The sequence below is a fragment of the Urocampus carinirostris genome, chromosome 17 (genome assembly GCF_059441175.1).
Source record: "Urocampus carinirostris isolate Australia breed hairy pipefish chromosome 17, RoL_Ucar_1.0, whole genome shotgun sequence".
Taxonomy (NCBI): domain Eukaryota; kingdom Metazoa; phylum Chordata; class Actinopteri; order Syngnathiformes; family Syngnathidae; genus Urocampus; species Urocampus carinirostris.
Genome location: NC_142365.1, coordinates 24,978,534 through 25,001,963, shown reverse-complemented (window position 1 = coordinate 25,001,963; position 23,430 = coordinate 24,978,534). Strand labels below are relative to the sequence as shown.

General features: G+C 42.2%; 1 protein-coding gene and 1 non-coding gene across 2 annotated transcripts in view; one reads left to right on the top strand and one right to left on the bottom strand.

Annotated features, from left to right (window-relative positions):
* Window positions 1-23,430, bottom strand: part of med13a (mediator complex subunit 13a) — a 166,748-nt gene that overhangs the window by 70,901 nt on the left and 72,417 nt on the right. The gene's annotated exons all lie outside the window — the stretch shown is intronic.
* LOC148349614 (U2 spliceosomal RNA) lies at window positions 16,055-16,246 on the top strand. The gene has a single exon (XR_015847463.1). It is a non-coding gene; the product is annotated as a U2 spliceosomal RNA (small nuclear RNA).

Genomic DNA, 23,430 nt, shown 5'->3' with positions numbered 1-23,430 from the left:
TTATGAAAATAAAATGACATATTGTGTAATATCTACAATAAAAGTGCAGAGGCTGTGTAGCTGGATAAGTGGCCCCCACTCCCTTCAACAAAATTCATGGAACAATCAATGCCCACTACTCTAAATGTGTCTGCCTGATTATTACGGTTTCTGGAAAATTAATTGTGAAACCAAATACAATTGTTTTCTGGACTACTAAAACAATCAATCACAGTGTTTTCCGAGGTTTGGTCATAATTGGTTGTCATCTGAACCCTGAGCAATTTGACCCCATCAGTGGTCCATAATTTAAAATGACTGTCCCACGCTTATCAAATATCATTCTAAAAATTCCTTTAAAATAGAAGCAGTTTTAGGAAGTATAGCACCCTAGCACACTCAAAATGCGTTAAGACTTTCGCGCATAGCAAATTTGCCATTAAAGTTTGTCATCTGTTGAACAAAACACCAATTTCCAACTACCTTCCGGTCTTTAACAATAAGCTCAGCTATAATATTAGTTTCTTTCTTTTGCATTCACCCGCAGCTCTGATTGTGCTGGTTTGACCTCAAAGGCTCTCAAAAAAGTGACAAGAAGGAAAATCGGAAAAGAGCAAAACGGTATGTCTGTTTCCGTACTTCTTTCAGCCCCGGGCATCCAGCTAAAGAGAAACAGCGAGTGACGAATGGCCAACTGAAAGTGAGCATGGTGCGCCAGCAAGTGGATCAAAAAGGGTTGTTTCCTTGGGGGATTTGATTAAGCAAATATCGGTCTTCTCCCTGCGACTCTCGCTGTCGTACACCTACTCCGCAGAGGATTAAGAAAAGGAGCAGATAGGCAGGCGCTGCAATGAAGATGGAGCAAGAGCACTTCAAAAAGATAATACTGACTATGTAGTTGAGAGATGCCCTAAGCTGGTGCCCGTGTAAGAGGAGTGAGAATCAAATCCTTATAATCATTTTCCTAAAAAAATGGAGAGATTCTCATTAGTAACAGCTGTTTGCAGGAAAATCGGCAAAATGGTAACTATTACTACAGACTCGTGCACCCAGTGCAGTACAAGTTGCGTCAATAGAATCCACTCAAAGACCATGAAAAAATTGGACCATTAAATTCATTTTTCAGGAAATAAGATCAGTATACTTCTTGATGTATCAAAAGGCAGTGGTCAGCATCCACGGCTGCAGACCAGTACCGAGCCGTGGGTCGTTCGGTGCCGGCCCGCACAAAAAGAAAATTTATTTGCCCTATAAATACACGCATAAAGTTTTGATGCGGTTTATACCAAGTTTTACAGTAGTATTTCTCTGGCTTAATATACTCAGCATTAGATGCATCTGTAATAGAACCCGGGTCGTGGAAGTGAGAGCGCTGAATCGTAAACACCAGGTTACTAGGATTGTCAATGACAAAGGAAAAGGCATTGCATCATATCTTATCACCACATTGTTTTTACTCAGGGAGCCATGTTGCACAACGATGTATTGAAACATTATGGGAAAGAGTTTAGCTTAAACAAGGTTATACACGTTGTACCATTTGCTCAGCATTTGATGCAACAAAAAACAAACGTGGATTGTGGAGGTTTTTGAGAAACATTTATTGAGAGGTTCCTCATTTAAGAGGAGGTTCAATCTCCTATGCAAAATGCGGTCACAAATGGTTATCCAGGTGATACTAACTTAAGATCAGGGGTGGGTAGAGTAGCCAAAGATTTTACTCAAGTAGACGTAAAAGTAGTCATCCAAATACTGACTTGAGTAAAAGTAAAAAAGTACATTTACTAAAGTATCGAGTAACTGTAAAAACGTCGTATTTATTGATTTTTTTAAAACAACCAATCAGATCACCAAATTATCAAAGTCCATCCAATAAACAAAAAATAAGTTAAATTCAAAAATAGGTTAAAATAACTAATGTAAATTCAAGTGCTTTAATAAACAAAACAAAAAAATAGTATAAATCAAATAAATAAATTAAACACATGTAGCACCAAATTTAAAGCCCCAATATTTGTCTTAACAAGCAGAACAAGCATGCCCATGAACTCGAACAAAGGAGACATTGCGTATTCAGCTGTTTTTTGCACACTTTTTAAGGGAAACATGCTTTTGATGCGAGGCGAGGGGGTTTTCCTCCTCCTGTGTTTTCATAGTTGTTATTGCTATGCGACATTTTCGATCTGTTTCATTCGTAAGCAAAATTTCCCCCGCTGAAGTTGAATATAGTCACGTGATGAGGCGGCTACATTTGATTGGTTTGGTTTTATTAAGGAACCCGTTTGCCCTTTTGTTGAACTTATATTCCCAGCAGGAACGAAACAAGTTTTTACAGCTCACAGGCAACTCATTTACAGCAAACAATAGTTTTTGTTACAGAAGAAAAAAAATCATAATTGTGTTACTACAAGTACCAGACCAATAATATTACATAGTTAGGTTAGGTTATTGCTCCAGCGAAGGTCGGGGGGTCCCGTCCTTGTGCGTTGAGCCGACCAGATGAACCAGGTTTTTCCAATGCTGGCGGTCTTGTGCCAGCTGTTCTGCATCCTCTACGGCAACTCCGTGTTGTTGGAGGTCGCCCGCAACGACGTCGAGCCATCGAGTGCGGGGTTTCCCTCGTGGTCGTCTCCAGCCTGCGGACTTTGGGTCAAACTGGAGAATGGCTCGTGTCGGATGGTCTGGTGGTAGACGAAGGACATGGCCAAACCAGCGGGTGCGGCGTTGTGCGACCAAGGAAGATGCTTGGGGCTGGCACGTGCGGGCTCTGAGCTCTTTATTGGAGACTCGCTGGGGCCACCTGATGTTCTCGATGGTTCTGAGAGCCCTGCTATCAAAACCATCGATTCTTGTGGCCAGGGTGTCGTTCAGGGGCCATGTTTCTGAGCCATAAAGCAGGATAGGGAGTACGGCGAGGTTGTAAATGCGGAGCTTCGTCTTGCGTGCGATGGTCTGGTGCCGCCAGAGTGGTTTCCAGAGAGACTGCAGAGCAGATGCTGCCAGGGCTCTTCTGCGGAGAATCTCTGGTTTTAGGTCCCCGTTGTCTGTCACCATGGACCCCAGATATACAAAGCTCTTGACAGGCTCTACGATGTCGCTACCAATTTGGATGGGAGGTGGATCTGGTCCATCACCGACATACATGAACTTGGTTTTCGTCCAACTCACTTGCAGGCCAAGCCGCGCTGCCTCTTCGCTGTAAATGCCCAGAGCGTCTCTCAGCTGGCTGTAGGAAGTGCTGAGAATGATGGTGTCGTCAGCATACTCCAGGTCAGTCAGGTGGTAGTTGCCGAAAGACACTCCGGGGATGCGCTCACTAACCCTGAACATCAGATGGTCGATGATGCAATTAAAAAGGTCGGGAGCAGCCACACAGCCTTGGCGAACGCCGCTGGAGATAGCAAACCAGTCGGAGTCAATGCCGTTGATACGGACACAGCTCTCTGTGTTGCTGTAGAGCAGCTTGAACAGGGCTATGATCTTGGGTGGTGCTCTGAGAGCTTGGAGGATGTTCCACAGTGAAGAGTGGCAGACGGTGTCAAAGGCGGCCTTCAGATCAATGAATCCGATATATAGATGGCGATCTTTACGGAATTCACGGGTCTTTTCTATCAGCAAACGGACGGCAGAGATGTGGTCCGTTGTGGAGCGGTTGGGCATAAAGCCAGCCTGCTGGGGACGGCGGCAGCTTCTGATTGCTGGAAGGGCACGGCTGAGCAAGATCCTGGTAAAGACCTTGCCCGGGATGGAGAGTAAGGTTATGCCTCTGTGGTTTCCACAGACAAGCCTGTCGCCCTTGCATTTCCAGAAGGGCAAGATGACTCCTCTGGTCCAGTCGGTGGGCAGCTGCTCCGATTCCCACACCTGGTTGAATAGGCGGGTTAGCCACTCCACCATGCCATCACCGCCGGCCTTGAGCATCTCGCCGGTAATGGCACAGATGCCGGGGGCTTTCTTGGTGTTCAGCTTCTTCAGAGCAGCTCTCACTTCCTCGGGTGTTACAGGGTCTGTGCAGCAGGTGTCGTTAGGAGGTGCTGTGCTCGCATCCCCTAGGAGGGTGGGATCAGCCGGGATGGTGCTGTGCTGCAAGAGGAGGCTAAAGTGCTCCTTCCAGCGCTCGAGGCAGTTGGCTTCTGTCATGATGAGGTTGCCGTCTGAGTCCTTTACCAGGGCTGTCTTTATGTGTGGGCCGCTACGGGCTTGGCGTAGTAGACTGAATACGCGGCTCATGTTGTTGTTGTTGGCCGCGGACTCAAGCTGTTGGGCTTCTGCCTGCCAAAACCTCTCCCTATCTTCAGCAATGGCCACATTGCGCAGGCGATTCAGTCTCCGATACTCTGTGAGGTCGCCTCGGAGTCGGGCCTCACGCCGCTGGTCTATGATGTTTAGTGTCCTCTCTGATATCCAGGGCTTTCTCGGGGAGGATCGCGGGCGTCCGAGGACATTGTGAGCAGACTGGAGGACACTTTCCTTGAAGGCCGCCCAGTCTGTCAGCTTGTCAGGAGCCAGGGTATCAAGAGAGCGGCGGATGGAGCAACTGAAGTCTCTGGCGATGTTGGGGTCGCTGAGTCGGGAGGAGTCGGGGCGAGGCAGAGTCTTGTGCTGGTTGGCTCGGAGCTTTAGCTTGAGCTGGGCCACCAGCAGACGATGGTCTGTGTTGCCAAGCTGTGCTCCTCTGAACACCCGGCAGTTGGTTACAAACGACTTCCAGCGTCGTGATATCAGGATGTGGTCCAATGCCTTCCTGGTTCTGCCATCTGGGCTGTACCACGTCCAGTGATGGATGCATTTCCGGGGAAACCAGGTGTCAGCAACACAAAGGTTGTTTTGGTGGCAGAGGAGGAGGAGGCGGTTGCCATTGTCGTTTGTTGTGCTGTCAACGAAGGTGGTGCCGACAGGTGAGCCGGGGGACCGATCATTGCTGGATAGAGTGGCGTTGGCATCAGTGAGGATGATGGTGACGTCGTGTGGTGGGGCTTGGTTGACAGCCTGGTGGAGTTGGTCAAAGAACGCGTCCTTCGCATCCTCATCAGCGACATCGGTGGGGGCGTAGGCGACGATCACTGTCATCTTGCCGTGATGGTGGAGGAATCGAGCAGACAGTAGTCTGTCGCTTATTGGTGTCCAGCTGATGAGGGACCTCCGGAGGGCTTTTGGAATGGCAAGAGCCACACCGTAAAGGCCGGTCCGACTCTCGGGGCCACTCCAGATGTAGCAATGGTTGCCAGCTGTTGTTTCACCATTGCCTTGCCATCGTACTTCACAGAGCCCTGCCATGGTGATGTTATAGCGACAGAGCTCTCGGGACAGCAGGGTGGCAGCTCCGGGGCGAAGGAGTGTCTGGACATTCCAGGTGGCGACACGGGTCTTATGACGAAGATCGATCCGTACTCGTTGGTCGGGGGCAGGCTGGGGTCCGTTACCGTGTTGGTCAGTCCGGCTTCTTTCTCTGGTCAGTTTCGTAACAAAGTGTGTTTCTCCTGGGTGAGTTGTTAGCCCTCCGCAGGATAGTCGGTTGGTGGGGCTGCCACCTCACAGCGTACCGACACGCTGGGGTCTTTGTTTGTCTGGAACCTACCCCGGAGACCGGCCCGCCATGGGTGACCCTACCAGGAGCAAGCTCCCGACGGTATCGCTCTCCAGGGTCACTGGAACACGCAAGCCCCCTCGCCGCATCAAGGCCAGACCCATCCGAGGGGGATATTACATAGTACAGTATAGCTTATATACAATATATAATCTCATCTCATTAGCCGTACCGCTTATCCTCGTTAGGGTCGCAGGGGGGGCTGGAGCCCATGCCAGCCATCTCCGGGCAGTGGGCAGGGGACACCCTGAACTGGTTGCCAGCCAATCGCAGGGACAGACAACTCATTCGCTCATTCACACCTAGGGACAATTTGGACCGGCCAATTTACCTGAAATGCATGTTTTTGGAATGTGGGAGGAAACCGGAGTGCCCGGAGGAACCCTACGCAAGCACGGTGAGAACATACAAACTCTGCACAGGAAGTCTGGAGCTGGATTTGAACCCACGACAGGTTCCCAAGACATGAACTGTGCCGCACAAGCGCTAACCACTGCGCCGCCGTGCTGCCACAATATATAATATACAACAAATATATTATACAGACACTCACCTACTTACGACCATTCAACTTACGCAAAACGGTAGATACGATCATTTTTTCTGGGATGTCGAAAAATATCCGGACATTGCTGTAAGTTAGCTCTTGTATTGTGTGCACCTTCTTTCGAGCTGAGGAGAGTACTGTAGTGCTTCTTTACGCCGCATGGCGCTGTAAGAGGTCACACAGCATCCACACCGAAGAAAAAATCCAGCTTCTACTTCCTGGTTCGTGTGTAATCATAACAACATGTACTGTATCGCTAGCGCGCTAAGGACTTTGAAGTTTTTATTGTTTAATATCTCGTGCATCCATTCAACATGATTGGTGTAAAGTGTAAAGAAGTGGCGAGCAGTTTCTTTTGAAATGAAAGTGGAATAAGAAAGCTTGATGCGGTTGAGAAAGTGGTTGGACCGATTTTTATTTTCCTCCACTTTTTACCATGGAGGAGGAAGTCGACTAACTCTTCCAAAAGTAAGCTAAACTTAACTTTATTTATCTTTATAGTCAAATCAAGTCATGTTTATTTGTATATCCCTAATCACAAGGAGTCGCAAAGGGCTTCAGTACAATGCGTTATTATTCAGCCTGCTTTGTAACGTTAAAGAGCATATTATTTTATTAAACGTTTATTTATCAGTTTCAAAATAATACAGGTTACTTACACAAGCCTTAAACATACTTATATAAACCTTAAACATACAAAATATAGCACTGACGCAATGTACAAAAGAATTCAACTTATGAACGATCGTCCAATCGTTTGTAAGTTGGGCAGCGTCTGTATATATACATACACCTATACATACATATACACACATACATAATCACACGTACATACACATATACATACATACACATATACATACATACATACATACACACACACATACGTATATATATATATATATATATATATATATATATATATATATATATCTCATCTCATCTCATTAGCCGTACCGCTTATCCTCATTAGGGTCGCGGGGGGGGCTGGAGCCCATCCCAGCCATCTCCGGGCAGTGGGCAGGGGACACCCTGAACTGGTTGCCAGCCAATCGCAGGGCACACAGGGACAGACAACTCATTCGCTCATTCACACCTATGGACAATTTGGACCGGCCAATTCACCTGAAATGCATGTTTTTGGAACGTGGGAGGAAACCGGAGTGCCCGGAGGAAACCCACGCAAGCACGGGGAGAACTTACAAACTCCGCACAGGAAGTCTGGAGCTGGATTTGAACCCACGACAGGTTCCCATGACATGAACTGTGCCGCACAAGCGCTAACCACTGCGCTGCCGTGCTGCCCCTATATATATATACTGGACTGTCTCAGAAAATTAGAATATTGTGATAAAGTTCTTTATTTTCTGTAATGCAATTAAAAAAACAAAAATGTCATACATTCTGGATTCATTACACATCAACTGAACTATTTCAAGCCTTTTATTATTTTAATATTGCTGAATTTGGCTTACAGCTTAAGAAAACTCAAAAATCCTATCTCAAAATATTAGAATATCATGAAAAAGTATACAAGTAGGCTATTCAACTAATCACCTGAATCATCTAATTAACTCGAAACACCTTGCGAGGGTTTCCTGAGCCTTAAAAACACTCAGCTTGGTTCAGTAAACTAAATCACAAGTATGGGGAAGACTGCTGATCTGACTGCTGTCCAGAGGACCATCATTGATACCCTCCATCAGGAGGGTAAGACACAAAAAGAAATTTCTCAAAGAGCAGGCTGTTCACAGAGTGCAGTTTCAAAGCATATCCACAAAAAGTCTGTTGGAAGGGAAAAATGTGGCCGGAAACGCTGCACAACCAAGAGAGATGACCGCAGCCTTAACAAAATTGTGAAGAAGAGCCGCTGAAAGTGGGCTGAAGCTGGAGTCCAGGTATCAAAAGCCACAGTTCACAGACGTGTCCGGGAAATGGGCTACAATAGCCGTATTCCCATGGTCAGGCCACTTCTGAACTCAAGACAACGGAAGAAGCGTCTGACTTGGGCTATGGAGAAGAAGCACTGGACAGTTGCAGAGTGGTCCAAAGTCCTCTTTTCAGACGAAAGCAAGTTTTGCATTTCATTTGGAAGTCAAGGCGCCAGAGTCTGGAGAAAGGCTGGAGAAGAGCAAAATCCAAGTTGCTTGAAATCCAGTGTGAAGTTCCCACAGTCAGCAATGGTTTGGGGAGCCATGTCAGCTGCTGGTGTTGGTCCACTGTGTTTCATCAAGTCCAGAGTAAATGCAACTGTGTACCAAGAGATTTTAGAGCACTACATGCTTCCATCTGCTGAAAAGCTCTATGGAGATGAGGATTTCATTTTCCAGCATGATCTGGCACCTGCCCACAGTGCCAAAACCACCAGTAACTGGTGCACTGACCATGGCATCACTGTCCTTGTTTGGCCTGCTAATTCCCCTGACCTGAACCCCATCGAGAGTTTGTGTATAGTTAAGAAGAAGATGAAAGACACCAGACCTACAAATGCAAATGAGCTGAAGGCCGCTATCGAAGCATCCTGGGCATCAATAACACCTCAGCAATGCCACAGGCTGATTGCCTCCATGCCACGCCGGATTGATGCAGTAATCCGTGCAAAAGGATTCCCAACCAAGTACTGAGTGCATCAATGGACATTTTCAAATGTTTGATTTAGTTTTGCTGGTATAAAATTATTTTTTTTACTTGGTCTGAGGAAGTATTCTAATATTTTGAGATTGGATTTTTGAGTTTTTTTCAGCTGTAAGCCAAAATCAGCAATATTCAAATAATAAAAGGCTTGAAATAGTTCAGTTGATGTGTAATGAATCCAGAATGTATGACATTTTTGTTTTTTTAATTGCATTACAGAAAATAAAGAACTTTATCACAATATTCTAATTTTCTGAGACAGTCCAGTATATATATATATATACAAACATGCATACATACACGTATATACACACACATACACACATACTTTATCACAAAAATATACCAACAATGTAAGAACATGCTAGGAAGGTTTAAGAGAAAGAGAAAGAAAGAGTGTGAAAAAGAGAGAAATAAACAGAGCAGAATAGAGAGAGAAACGGAGAAAAAAGAAGAGCGGAAGAGAAAGAGAAAAAGTGACAAAAAGATGGAATAAAAGAAGGAAATAAAGAGAGAGAAAAAGCGAGTGAGAGAGAAAAATAGAGACAAAAAGAGATGGATAGAGAGATAGTGATAGAGAGATAATGAGAAAGAGAAAGAAAATGACAGAAAAATAATAAGGGGAAGATAAAAAGAGAGAATACATCAAAGATAGAAAGACAAAAAAGAAAGAGCATGTTTGACACCTGTGCGGTAGAAAGTGATAGTGCCGCGAGTCCAGCTAAAAGGGCAAAAGAAAGTGATGAATGAAAACTGAAATAGGCTAAAAAGAAAGGTGCAGTAAAAATTGTGTGTTCACGTTTATTTAAAGTAACAATAACTTTAATTTTAAAGTAAGTGCTTACATATCATGGAAAGTCGTGCGCCGTCACTCCTTCTGCAACCCCTACTCTGTACCTCCACGCCACGCTCAAACGTTCCTTATGGAGACTCCTTCATAATAAACTCATTACTAATTGAATGTGTTTTTGTGATATATCTACTTGGGCTACACTTTGACCCTTTTAGGAAGTCAGGAATGGGACAATTAGTTTTGACTGATTAATTTCAGGGAAAATGTCCTCTTTACACGAGCAATGTGATCAATAAGCATGATCCTGGAACACATCAAGCTTGTATGTCAGAAACAGTACTCAAGTATTCCGAACAAAACATGCTGTACCATAAATGTAATAATACTTCATGTATAACGTTACACTCCAACCGTATAACCCCCGAGGACTAAATGAGAAGCCTGTGGTCCATTTCCAAACTAACCCCCATAAAAGTAATCACTACACAAAAAACGCTCAAAAATTCAATTAGGTTAGGGACTACTGCTTCAATTGCAATTAACTATAATTACTCAAACAAAAGTGTAGTTATTTTGTTAAGTGGAGTTCACTGGTCAATTATTTTCATCAATAACAAGCAATGCCAACATAAATCAAGTCCCTAATTAGTCCCTAAACCTAGCTCTAACCAAAACAACAGTTCCAAACACGGCCACTAACACCCTTCCCAAATAACTAACAATCACTAGACTAGGGTTTAAACTCACAACCCTGCGTGTGTAAGGCCTCTGCTGAAACCCTAACCCTAAACCTAGTTCCAGCCATAACCCAACTCCAGTTACAGACCAAAAAAATTAACCAAAACCCCAGTTTCAACCATCACCAAAATAGAAGAATAGAATAGAATAGAATAGAATAGAGTAGAATAGAATTTACTTTTATTGTCATTCTTGTACCCATGCACACAGAACGAAATGTCGATACATATGACCCGCACAGTTAAACTGTAGCGAGCCGATGCAGCCGCAGCCGAACGGGGCGCCGCCATTTTAGACCAAACTGCTGTGTTGGAAGTCATTAGGTGACCAAACCCCCCAATTCCAACCCTTAATGCCGAGCGCCAAGCAGGGAGGCAATGAGTACCAATGTTGTAAGTCTTAGGTATGACTCGGCCGAGGTTTGAACCAGCGACCTCCCAGTCTCGGAGCGGGTGCCCTACCCACAAGCCCACCGAGCTGGTTTGAAAAAAAATCGAAAATCTCCCTGACAAGACATTTAAAACAGGTTACAATAAGTTACAATAATAGTGCAATGAAAAAAAAATGCATTGTAACAGTAGTGCAATGAAAAGTAGATCAATAACATTTAGCAGCAACAACAAAAAATCTCAACTAAGTCACAAGGTACATATTTTCAGTTTTGGCGCTTGTGTAGGTGGTTGATGGCCCTGGAGAAAAAAAGCAGTCTTTAAGCCTGTTAGGTGCCCACAAGAGAGAGTTTAACCTTCAGACCTTGTGTCCCAAACCCAGTACTTAAAACACCAAATGCACTGTGGAGTATCACAGGTCTTTCCAATTCCAGTTAACTTCCCGGTCTATTAACAACAAAAGAACAGTGATCAAAGATTACAAGTCAAGTGCTTTAACTGCAGGATAGATCTGTAAACACACTGAAGTTTGTTGCAATAAAAATGGATGTGTGCCTCTGATGTGTTAATTGAGTTCCCCCATTATTTCTAAAGAAACAATGCAAAAACTTGTTTAGGCATTTCTTCCTAAACACAGTAGAAGACCACTGTTGCTTGAATGCTTCAATTCTTCTCCGTTGACAGTCCCTTGACTATATTTGAACCCTACAGACGCACCCCGTCTTAAGAACATTCGACTTACGACAGAATGTCAAAAAATATCCGGACATTGCTGTAAGTTAGCTCTTGCATTGTGTGCACCTATTTCAGAGTAGAGGACAGTACTGTAATGCTTCTTTCCGCAGCGTGGCGCTGTGAGAGGTCACCCAGCATCCACAGCGAAGAAGAAATCCGGCTTCTACTTGCTAGTTTGTGTGTAATCATAATGTGTACCGTATCGCTAGCGCACTAAGAACTTTGACGTTTTTATTGTTTAATATCTTGTGCATCCATTCAATATGGTTGGTGTAAAGTGTAAAGAAGAGGCGAGCCGTTTCTTTTGAAACGAAAGTGGAATGAGAAAGCTTGATGAGGTTAAGAAAATGGTCGGAATGCTTTTTTTTGCCACTTTCTACCACGGAGGAGGAAGTAACCTAACTCTTAAAGCGCATCTTCCAAAAGTAAGCTAAACTCAACTTTATTTATCTTTGTAGAGCATATTATTTTATGAAATGTTTATTTTTAGTACAAAACAATACAGGTTACTTATACAAGCCTTAAACATACTTATATAAACCATAAACATACAAAATATAGCACTGAAGCAACTTACTAACAAATTCAACTTACGAACAATCGTCCGTAACCTAACTCGTTCGTAGGTCAGACAGCGTCTGTATTTCTCAATATACAGTTTGTCGTAAAAATCTATATCATGTTCTCAAAGGAGCCCTTTCAATATAATCCATATTTTTCCTATGCATGTCAAAATGAGTCTCCGACTGTTTGAGGTTGACATCTACTATAATCTGTTTGTGATTCAGGGTTCGTACACCTTTTTCATGCACTTTCAAGGGCAATTTCAATTTTTCCAGTACTTTCTAAGGAAGAAATCCAGCACCAAACAAAAGTTTTTTTATGTTGTAGACTTTGATGACTAAAATAAAGTCGCTATCTTGCTGCTAAGTAAATTCTTTGTGCTATTTGGAGCTGTTCATATCTATGATCTACCATCTTTGCTACAAACTAACATAAATTCTGCCATTCTCCTTCAAAAATGCACATGCTGCTTAGCTACATCACACTTGTTTACTAATTTATTTCGTTCTGAGAGTAGCTTTGTAACCTGAAACATTTGTAAGTAGCCAAAAACTCATTTGGAGAAGTGTTTGGATAAAGAGGATAAAGGAATGCTGTCGCCCTCACGTTATCTCAACGTGAAGATGATTGGAATAGGAACAAAGTGGTTTGTTCAACAATAAGTCTTTAATTTTTGTTAAATTTAAGTTTACGCTGCTGTTGGGTCGGTTATAACACAGCAGCCAATCAGCGTCACAGCATGACGTGTAGCTCCTTACTGCAACGTTAATTTGTCATATTACCATGAAATAGAAAACTGGACACGCCTTAAAAACATTCAGAAATGGGTTCATTCTGACATAGGTTATGAACTTCTAAAGTTATCTGTGGTATAACCCAAAAAGAGGATTTCAAGCACCGGAAAACTACCCTGCTCTCTTTACCGAAAACTTGCCAAGACCTGGAACATAAATTTAAAATCTGTGTTCCAACTTGGTTTCTTCCTAATCATGCACAGCCATGCATTCATTTTACCGGAACTTATGGAGGAGACAGAGCTTTCCCCAGTTTATGGAAAAGAATAATGGCCTTTGACGAAGCACTGCTTACTCGGATTGTTACATTTCATACTGGCCATTTACCGATGCATTTCTATCTATCAACAGATTCCACAGAGGTGAGACGATGCGTGGTTTCATGACACCATTTTGTCAGAATCCAAGGTCCAAATTGGAACGGATGGAAAAGAATTGCTCTTTTCAAAATCAGGTCGTTACAGAATGTACCAGTGATGAAGAGAGAGGAAATAGCTGGTCGGTGCTGAAAAAAACACCAACACTGCAGAAAAAGCCGATATACTGGTTGAGAGGTTTTAAGTTGGGTAGAAAATCAACATAAGGAGAGATATAATAATTTAGTACCATTAAAAGAAAAAATCTGTCATGAATCATGTATTTTGCAGAGCCACATATATATCTGTGATTTACATATGTGATTTTTAATCTTGCGTGTTCATTTATCAAGACAAACAGTATGATTTTTAAATATTGAATAAATCACCATTCCTACTATATAAGTGTTGGGTAAAAATGACAATATGTTGCTCATATTTTCAGTTGCAGGGAGTTCTTCCCATTACAATTTACCACTGAGAATTGCTAGCTTAATTTTTTTGCATCGCCCATAACAAATGTCTATAATTGATAGGTCATCCTTGCACCGATACACATTTCTTAGTGCCCTGTTTGGATGTAACATGCACCAGTCCAGAGCTTCATAGGAAAATGCCATACAAACTAATGCCATCTGACGTTAATCACGAGGGAAGACCAATTCAATGGCAAAGAGAAGCCACCAGAGAGCAGTGTAAGCGTCATTTTTAAGCAGGTTTGTTGTAAAACATGGCAACAATTTCAAGCATTTACAAACACTTCACCCACAATTCAAGCACTCTAATCATTGAAAACACCATATTAAAATTCAAGCCTTTTCAAGGATTTAAAACACCCATACGAACCCTAAAAGCAAGGGGAACAAGTGAAAAAGACCAAACCGAAAAGCCCTCCTTTGTGACCTTTCTTTTTATTAAATTTATATGTTTACAAAAGCAGATCCAACTAAATGGGTATGGAAATCAAAGAACAGCAACATGGTTGGCTGATTGTAACAATGATGTAAACAGTGCATAATAATCAAAACAACGAACAACAGTGTGCAATACTAGACCAAATAACGAATTGGCATCCTATGCAATCACCTTTGCAGTTGTCTAATGTAATAAAAAAAAAAAAAGAAAAGAAGAAAAAAAAGGAAAAAAACTAATCACTGGCCTTTGATAAGGCCGGGATGAGCAAAATACGGCCCGTAGCCAACATGTGGCCCGTCAGCCATTTTAAACAAGCCTGCCTAACTAATCAAACTATGCATAAAATTGTAAAAAAAAATAAAAAATGAAAGCACTACTAATAAATATGTCTATTTGGTGCCCTCTTATCCCCAACATTCAAGTAGCTGGCTACATTTCTCTTAACTTGATATTTTTAAATGATGAATTCATTGTATTTAACAATATTGTTCATGCAATAAAATCCCGCTTCTGAGCTACCCCATTGCATTTCGAGGTTTTTAATGCATTGTATTAAATTTTGCTCTAAATAAAGGGATGAGATACACCATATAAAAACAAGCAACTATCTAAAGACGTATGCAAAATATACCATGATTCAGCCAAAACAGGGTAAATTGAATAAAATTAGGAAAAGCAAATAAAACTCAATTTTTTTGAACCATTACAACAGAACGGAATTCAATCAATTGTAATAAATGTAGCAGTATTGTGCTAGGTGTAAAGCAGAGCCAGGTCATTCTTTAGGAAAAGGGTTTCCCTTTTAGTGGTAGACGGCCAGGGACAATTGGTGCAAGAAACTCCTGAAAGCTTAGTGGGATAAATTCTCTTTGACCCTGCTGGATTCTGACTTGCAGGTCGACGAGGCTCTGAAATGTGAGTGTGTAATAACCTCTGCCATGTGTCTTGCAAACCACGGTGGCAACACAACACCGCAGTGGATCTTTACCCGCACTTCGGAAACTGTGTTTGCCGAGATGACTGACAAGAGTTTGGGACACTTTCATTGGGTCCACAAAAACAAGGACACAGGCACTCATTTACAAGTATGAAAGGTGAGCAGACATCTTTCACCATCATTTATGTTGGGCAGTGTGATTATTGGGACAGCAGTCTGCAAGGGATACCTCCTCACTTTTCCTTCAAATGTAGCAATACCACTGTTGTTCGGTGCTTAGAGGGGACGGAATGTATTGTTAAGGGGCCGGTCACACAGACATTTGCGGCTGAATCACGGCCAGAAATTTCTGCCTTTGAGGCGGACGCTATTGGACGCATTGAGTTCGCCATTCAGACGAGATACAGCGGTGCTTGACACGAGTTCGGAAATTCACGCGCGGGTGGCAGCGCAAAAAAAATTTGCCCTGCTCAATTCTTCAGAGCGCGGGTACGCAGCCTTTCACGAGCGTATAGAGACTGATCCACGGCCAGAAGTTTCTGGCCGTGAAGCAGATGCCGTTGGGCGCTGTTGGACATTTAGAGACCGCCATATAGACGAGATAGAGCTGTGCTTTACTCGCGGTCGCAAATTTTCACGTGGTTGGCCGCGTTCAAAACTTTTGAGCAGCTCAAAAGTTTGAGCACGTGTTTAAACCGCGTGCCGCACACGTGGTCAACACGAGGAAATGACGCGGAACGACGTGCTCTTGCCGCGGCCAGGGCGTGGTTACACATGGGTAGGACGGGAAATTTCAGCGGGTAATCGTGGGTGGAGCATGGTAATAGCATGTTCTGCGCCTGTATCGCGGTGTTATTACGTGAAATTAGCGTGTTAAGCGTGTGACACTCAAACGCCTTTCTCCGCGTATAAACAGCGCGAATGCCGAGGACACGTCAGTTGTGCTCGTGACGTCAAAGGGGTGAACATGGATCCCCGTCAGCATAGTTTCTCTTCATTTCGAATAAATCTTTCGGTGCATTCGCAATGATCGCAGCAGCGCTTTATTGCTAGGACCTTAACTTGGCCTGAAGGTGCCCAACGACATCTGCTTCACGGCCAGAAGTAGCATCTGCAAGGCTTTGATGCTAGGTCCTTAGCTTGGCCTGCAAGGCTTTGATGCTAGGTCCTTAGCTTGGCCTTTTGATTTTTGCAATCCGGAGATGGAATAAGAGCTTGCTCTGTCCACTCCACGCATCGGCCCGGTATTGCAGTACCTCCGGGAACGGTGCATTCGCAATGATCGCAGCAAGGCTTTAGGGCTAGGACCTTAGCTTGGCCTTTTGGCTGAGAGTAAGTGTCCCGGCTCCTAGGCTTTGTAGCGTATTATGAACTGACCGATAACGAATAATGGATAATGAATAACGAAGATAGAACAATAACCCTTAAAAACCCCAAAAACCCCTTTTGGCTGAGAGTAAGAATTTCGGCTCCTAAGCTTTGTAACGTATTATGATCTGATCGATAATGAATAATGAATAAAGAAGATAGACCAACAACCCTTAAACCTCATCCCCGCCCCCCAGTCAGCGTAGTGACTTCGCCTCAATCCATTTTTATTTATTGACAGTCCTTATCAAGATAATAAAATAAAACTGATGCCATAGCTTGAAATCTTGATCTTCACGGGACTGTGTTTCTACAGTCCGTTTCCGAGATTAGCTTCCCCTCGCTATTACAGCCACATTTACCTCGTTTAATCTCACTTTTAGGGAATGTGATGGCGAATATATAACCAAAACCACTTCGTCTTGCACTTGTTGGAAATGTAATACAACTTAAACCATTCCGTCTTTGTTTTTGTTGTGAACGTAATCGAACGGTAATGCACACCGTATATAAAATCCTCCCCCCCTCGCGTGAACGCGCATTCTGCTGCGATTCCAACGAAAGCGATCGTATTCTATATAAAACGCTTATTAAAACTATAAATCGAGCTAATTATAACAATTGGGAGATCCTAGTCTAAATAACGCGTTTATTTAAACAATAAAGTGCGATCGTATTCTACAAAATGCGTTTGTTAAAACGTGGATGAAAAAGTCACGCGGGGGGGGGGGGGGGGGGGGGGGGGGCGGTTATGGGTGTTGCGTAGGACTCGGATTTGGGCACAACACCGGCTCGGCAGTTTTTATACACGTGGTCTAAACACGGAAATGATGCGCAAATGACGCGATGAGAGGAAGCTGAACAGTCGCCGGCGTCTTTTTTCCGGCCATACCACAGATCAACAGCGGGTTGGCCAATTTTGCGCATTTTCCATCCCGGGCAACCACGGGCAAAAAAAAAACGCAAAATTTTAGCCGTGATTCAGCCGCAAATGTCTGTGTGACCGGCCCCTTAGTACCAGCTAGTTGTAAAAATAACTTAATTATTTAAATAAACAACATTTTTAAAATAAGCAAGAATACTTGATCATATAAATATGATTTTTTTTTTGTTATGGATGGAGAAATTTTTATAAATTTGACACAACATGAATCATTGTCTACCAATAACAAAAACTTGTTTGTTTTTTTCCCTTTTTTTCTCTTTGTTTCCTCGCTTTTTCTTTTTCCTATTTTTTTTTTATCTTTAGTTATTTTTCCCCAAATTTTCCCAATTTTTTTTTTCAGTTTTTTTTCTGTCCGGTATCATTCCTGTCTATTTTGTCCCGTTCAATATCGATCTCCAGTGTCTGGTAGCGTTCCCCTCTATCTCGTCCTGCTTGTTATCGGACTCCAGTCTCCAATGCCTGAATTCAATCCTGTCTGTCCCGTCCTGTCCGGTATCGACCCCATCTGTCCGATATCTTCTTGTGCAATTGGTACCGATCTCGTCAGCCTTTGGCTTCCTGTCTTTCCACGCCAGACTGCTGTCTTGGGTCTTCCGCCCAACGATCGCAAATCACTAGCGTTTGGGTTAACGTACATGACAGCCCCATTTCCCGTAAAATAAAGCTGGTGTGAGAAACGTCACGCATCTGGGTCCTCCTCCTGTTCTTGACAGTTATACTCCAACAATAAATATAAAATTTAGTGCTTAAAACAGGGACCTATTATTTTACCTTAATTGTGAGCATTTCAAAACCAATTTGATGAATCTGATCTATTTAAAAACAAATAATAAGAAATTAAACATGTAGAAGTCTGCATGTATATTTATTCATAGTTGATAAAAATTGTATAGGTAACCAGGACTGGCCCCTAGAGAAATTTTTGGAACCGAATGTGGCCACTGACTACAAACAGTTTTCCAACCATGTATTAGAAAATATCATATGAAAAGCTCTGAAATTGCAGGTCCTTCTGTAAGGATATATTATGGCATTAAAGAAGACTAATTGTTGGCTAAAAACTAAATCTGTGGTAAATGTATGATGTGTTTTAGTCTAAAATCTCCCAGTGGGTGCCTTTGTGATGTGCTGTTGCAACATAAGCATTTGTTCATGTGACCCTAAAGCAATGGAGATTCCTAATCCAACGATCCACTGTCTTAGCTTCTAAGAAGGAACACTACATTTTGTGTCTCGTGGGATCAATGCTTTACTGCCAAATGAGTGGCATTTTCCCTAACCTCCATCTTTATGATGCCTTCATTCCTTAAGGAGGCACTCCTTGCTTGCACTTTCTCATAACGAAAGCAAACACTTTTGCGTCCCAGTGTGCAACCATTTTTGTTTGCTAATGTGAGGCCTTTATACAAGTCTCTCTGGGAGCTTTATCAGCATTGTTGGAATTTTTGGGGGTTATACGTTAGCTGAAACTGACTTGCATCATGAGGGGATACCAGATTTGCCTCACTGTTCCACGAGCAAACGTGATGTCAAGTGAATAAGTCAAAAGTAAGGATCGACCGATATATGTTTTTCAGGGCCAAGAGCCATACTAATTATTAGTACTGAAAGGAGGCCGATAAGCGATATTTAGACCCAAAATTAAATATCTGTAAAAGCTTCAAAATTGGTGTTATACATTTTAATAATGTAAAAGGAAACAAATAATGTTTTTAATAAATTCAAATAAAACTTTAATAGCTCTATGAAACCTTCAAAATTACAATTTCATCACAACTAACATAACTAATCTTTCACTTAACCCAAAAACAGTGCAAGTAATAGAATTAAGCTTAGCAGCAACTCGTTTAAAGGTACATACAAACTTAAACTGATTTAAACTGATTTAGTTCACAATGAATAAAAATGTCAATACAACCAACATGACTTAATTTAAAAAACAAACAGACTCAGAGACAGTTTCTTCCCCACAGCCATTACCACCCTAAACAGACACTGCACAAAAAACTGAAAACTCTTGCAAAAAACTACCTCACACGAATGTAAAATGGTACTCACGTACATGCCGACTGCACTATGTTTGTTCACTGCTCAAAACAGACACCGCACAAAAAAACTGAAAACTCATGCCAACACTACCTCATACGAATATAATGGTACTCATGTCTATGTTCTTGCACATGTCGACTGCACTACGTTTACTGCTCATCTTGCACAATGTCTGACCATTTCTTTTTTCTGCACTATGATGTCTATGTTTGCACCAATGCATATGCTGACTATTTTTTTGCACTATGATGACTTTGCACCAAATGCAATATTGCACAACCCTTAAGATACCAACGGTATCGCGATAACACTGTATGTAACATCCCACATGCCAACATTTCTTGAGTAAATACCATGTAAATTATAACTATAGCCTTATCCCCCTTGTTTTACAACCTTATCTTCTCTGTTCCTTTATCTTCTTGGCTCATACCTCACTGTGAATGTGTAAAACTGGAGTGTCATGCCAAATTTCGTTGTCACAATATCTTAACCCATTTTGTAACAATGACAATAAAGGTATATTCTATTCTATTCTATTCTAAAACAAAAAGTGCATCGACATTTCGACAGAGCTCGCAAATTGAAAAATGTGGGTACTCCTTTTTTTCAGCCGGTATCGCGATAACACTGTATGTAACATCCCACATGCCGACATTTCTTGTGTAAATACCATGTAAATTATAACTATAGCCTTATCCCTCTTGTTTTATAACCTTATCTTCTCTGTTCCTTTATCTTCTTGGCTCATACCTCACTGTAAATGTGTAAAACTGGAGTGGCATGCCAAATTTCGTTGTCACAATATCTTAACCCATTTTGTAACAATGACAATAAAGGTATATTCTATTCTATTCTATTCTATTCTAAAACAAAAAGTGCATCGACATTTCGACAGAGCTCGCAAATTGAAAAATGTGGGTACTCCTTTTTTTCAGCCAGTTTGATAAATTTGTGCTATGTTAAGAAATTAACACTCAGCCTTCCACTTTAGTGGGATTTTTATGCTCTCAATCACAAACACACACTCTTGATTGGCGAACTAATGTTATAAGAGCTTATATACCAGTCTCCACCTAAACGTCCTTCTAAAAGAACAAGTTACCCACGCTTTTTACACTCAATCACACAGATGCTTTTGTACCACTGACTTTTTAAAATCTCAATATTATCAGCGGCCTTGACTCACAGGCATGTCGAGACTAAGGAGTAAGCAGAGCTGCCACTGTTCACTCCCCTATAACGTTATTCATCTTGCTTCAATGGCTTCACTCCCGGTCGCTTATCCAATCAGAAGGCGCGGGGTGGGTAGCGTCCGAGACAGAGGGAGGGAAGAGAGAGAGAAGCTCGGCTGCATCTTAGCCTAAAAAATCGGCCTGTCGAATAGATAAAAATGCCAATACCGATATCCATCAAATTCCCAAAAATTGGTGCAACCTTTAGTGTTGTCAAGTGAATACGTTGAAAAGCCTGAGGGTGTAAAATGGAGGGATGGGGGCATTAAGAGATGGGAGGAAAAAACAAGGAGACTGCAGAGCATTGACATTGTTGACGTTTTTGTTATCCATAGTGTGTCTGGAGCATAACATTGGATGCAACAAGGATCGAACCCAGATCACCACGAGGAGTGCGCCAGATCCTATTCACAAGACTATTAGGGATGCAGACGACCTATGAAAAGGCATAACATATTATCTCATTATCACACTATTTTTAGTCACAGTACCTATTGTTGATGTCATTATTGGGCCGGGCCGCGAAAATATTGTCAGATACTGAACCGGTCAATGGTACAGAAAAGGTAAGGTACCACTGAAATACAGTGTTGTATCGACGACTCGCAAACTCTTTACTAAGCCCACGATATTCTGAACTGAATGAAGGGAAGTAATTTGGTCATTTTGAACTGAATGGAGGGAAAGGCATTTTAGGATGTAATTCAGTTGTACTGATATATCTAATTAAATGCATAGCCGCATGTAGTGAAAATGTTTGTCACTTATAATTCTTAGTTTGAGCTGAGACAAAGTATGTGGTACCATTACCTAACATTGTGTGATCATTAGATAAGACCTAATGGTTTTTCATGTGTTGTAAGTATCCCTAGTAATTTAATATCAAGAATCCGGCGTTCTACCCGCTGTGATCAGAGTTCGATTTCATTGTTTCCAATGTCCAATCAGCAATATAATTTTGACTGATCAATCAATGCATTAACACGGCAATCAATGTTAAGCAATTGTGAACCACCATCCATGTCCCTCGCAGCTTGCTGGTTGGGATTGGATGCTCTTACCATTGCTTACCGGTTCGATCCCCATTGCCACCTTTGTTATGCGATTGTGGTCAGCAATTAAATTATCGACTGATCAATAATTGCACAGATATGGTAGCGCATTTCAAATTTTGTCCGCTGATAAGGCGCGCATTCAAATTTCAGGCCAATTTGGGGTTTTTGAGAGCGCCTTATAGTCTAGAAAACACAGTCAATTGAATCAGTGTAATGTGAAAATAAATCATTTAAGTTTAAACAGTAATTGAATTTTCTGTACTGAGATAAAAAAATCTTCAAAGTTGATAAGGGCACCTGTCCAAGATGATATAATCTCCCCTACTGTCAAGCCACATGACCACTAGGAAACACTGGGCTGGCCAACATAGAGTGTTTGTAAACCCTTTTCATTGCCAAATGCAAGCACTTTCAAGGCCAATTTTTCCAGTACCTTCAAAGGTAAAATCCAGCGCCGATCAAAAGAACTAGCACATATTTCACACTATTTTGCGCTGTTCCTATTTATGATCTATGAGTGTGTCAATGGGATGCTATAAACTATAATCTATTCAGTGTGTAAAAATCTAAAATTGTTTTTTTAATTTTACAAATTCATTTTGTAGATCATGTGATTTGCAGGGATCCCCTGCAAAAAAAACACAAAAAAAATCCGAATTACTAGATAATTTGGTGCATAATATTTTATTATTTTTGATAATATATGACTAATAACTAAATCTTAGGAGCTGTTTGAGAGCCAAAAGAGCAGGCTCTTCTCAGTGAGCTGAGCCGAAAGAGCCTCTTCTCGAAAAAGAGCCATTATTATTCTAAAGAACCCTCTACTCTTGGAAGCGACAGTAGAGGGCAGTAACGTTGGTTTCACAAGGGAACTCGATATTGAGGAATGGAATCACCTTCGGCGTCCTTTTGCACGTTTTTCAATCTTTCTTCTTTTAAAAGCATGGTCTATTAGGTCACACTGCTAGGAAACAAAACAATAAAATTCATGCATTTTTAAGGATTTCAAGCACCCGTACAAACCCTGAACATAGCACAAACCCAGACTCAAAAAGCCAACAGAGACATGCATTGGTTCTGCCACTACTCACTGTTTACACAAGAGACCAGTTGGTGGAGAAAACAATAAGTTAGAACTCTTGAGGCCAGCGGGTTTTAACACACACACAGCAATCTTGATGACTTGAAATTGATTTCCCTCAGCCACAAACGCAGGAGAGCCCTTTTTACACGTGTCAAATTAATGCTGGAAGGCAGAGGGCTCTATGAAAAGAGGAAAACTGCAATTTTCTTGAAGAATATCATATCTACACACAGTTAAGAAAAAAACCACGTAATACCGATGTATATATGTATATGTATAAATACACACATATATATATATACACACACACATTCTATATATATCTCATCTCATCTCATTAGCCGTACCGCTTATCCTTAGTAGGGTCGCGGGGGTGCTGGAGCCCATCCCAGCAATCATCGGGCAGTGGGCAGGGGACACCCTAAACTGGTTGCCAGCCAATTGCAGGGCACATAGGGACAGACAACTCATTCGCTCATTCACACCTAGGGACAATTTGGACCGGCCAATTCACCTGAAATGCATGTCTTTGGAATGTGGGAGGAAACCGGAGTGCCCGGAGGAAACCCACGCAAGCACGGGGAGAACATACAAACTCCGCACAGGAAGTCTGGAGCTGGATTTGAACCCACGACAAGTTCCCATGACATGAACTGTGCCGCACAAGCGCTAACCACTGCGCCGCCGTGCTGCCCATTCTATATATATATATATATATATATATA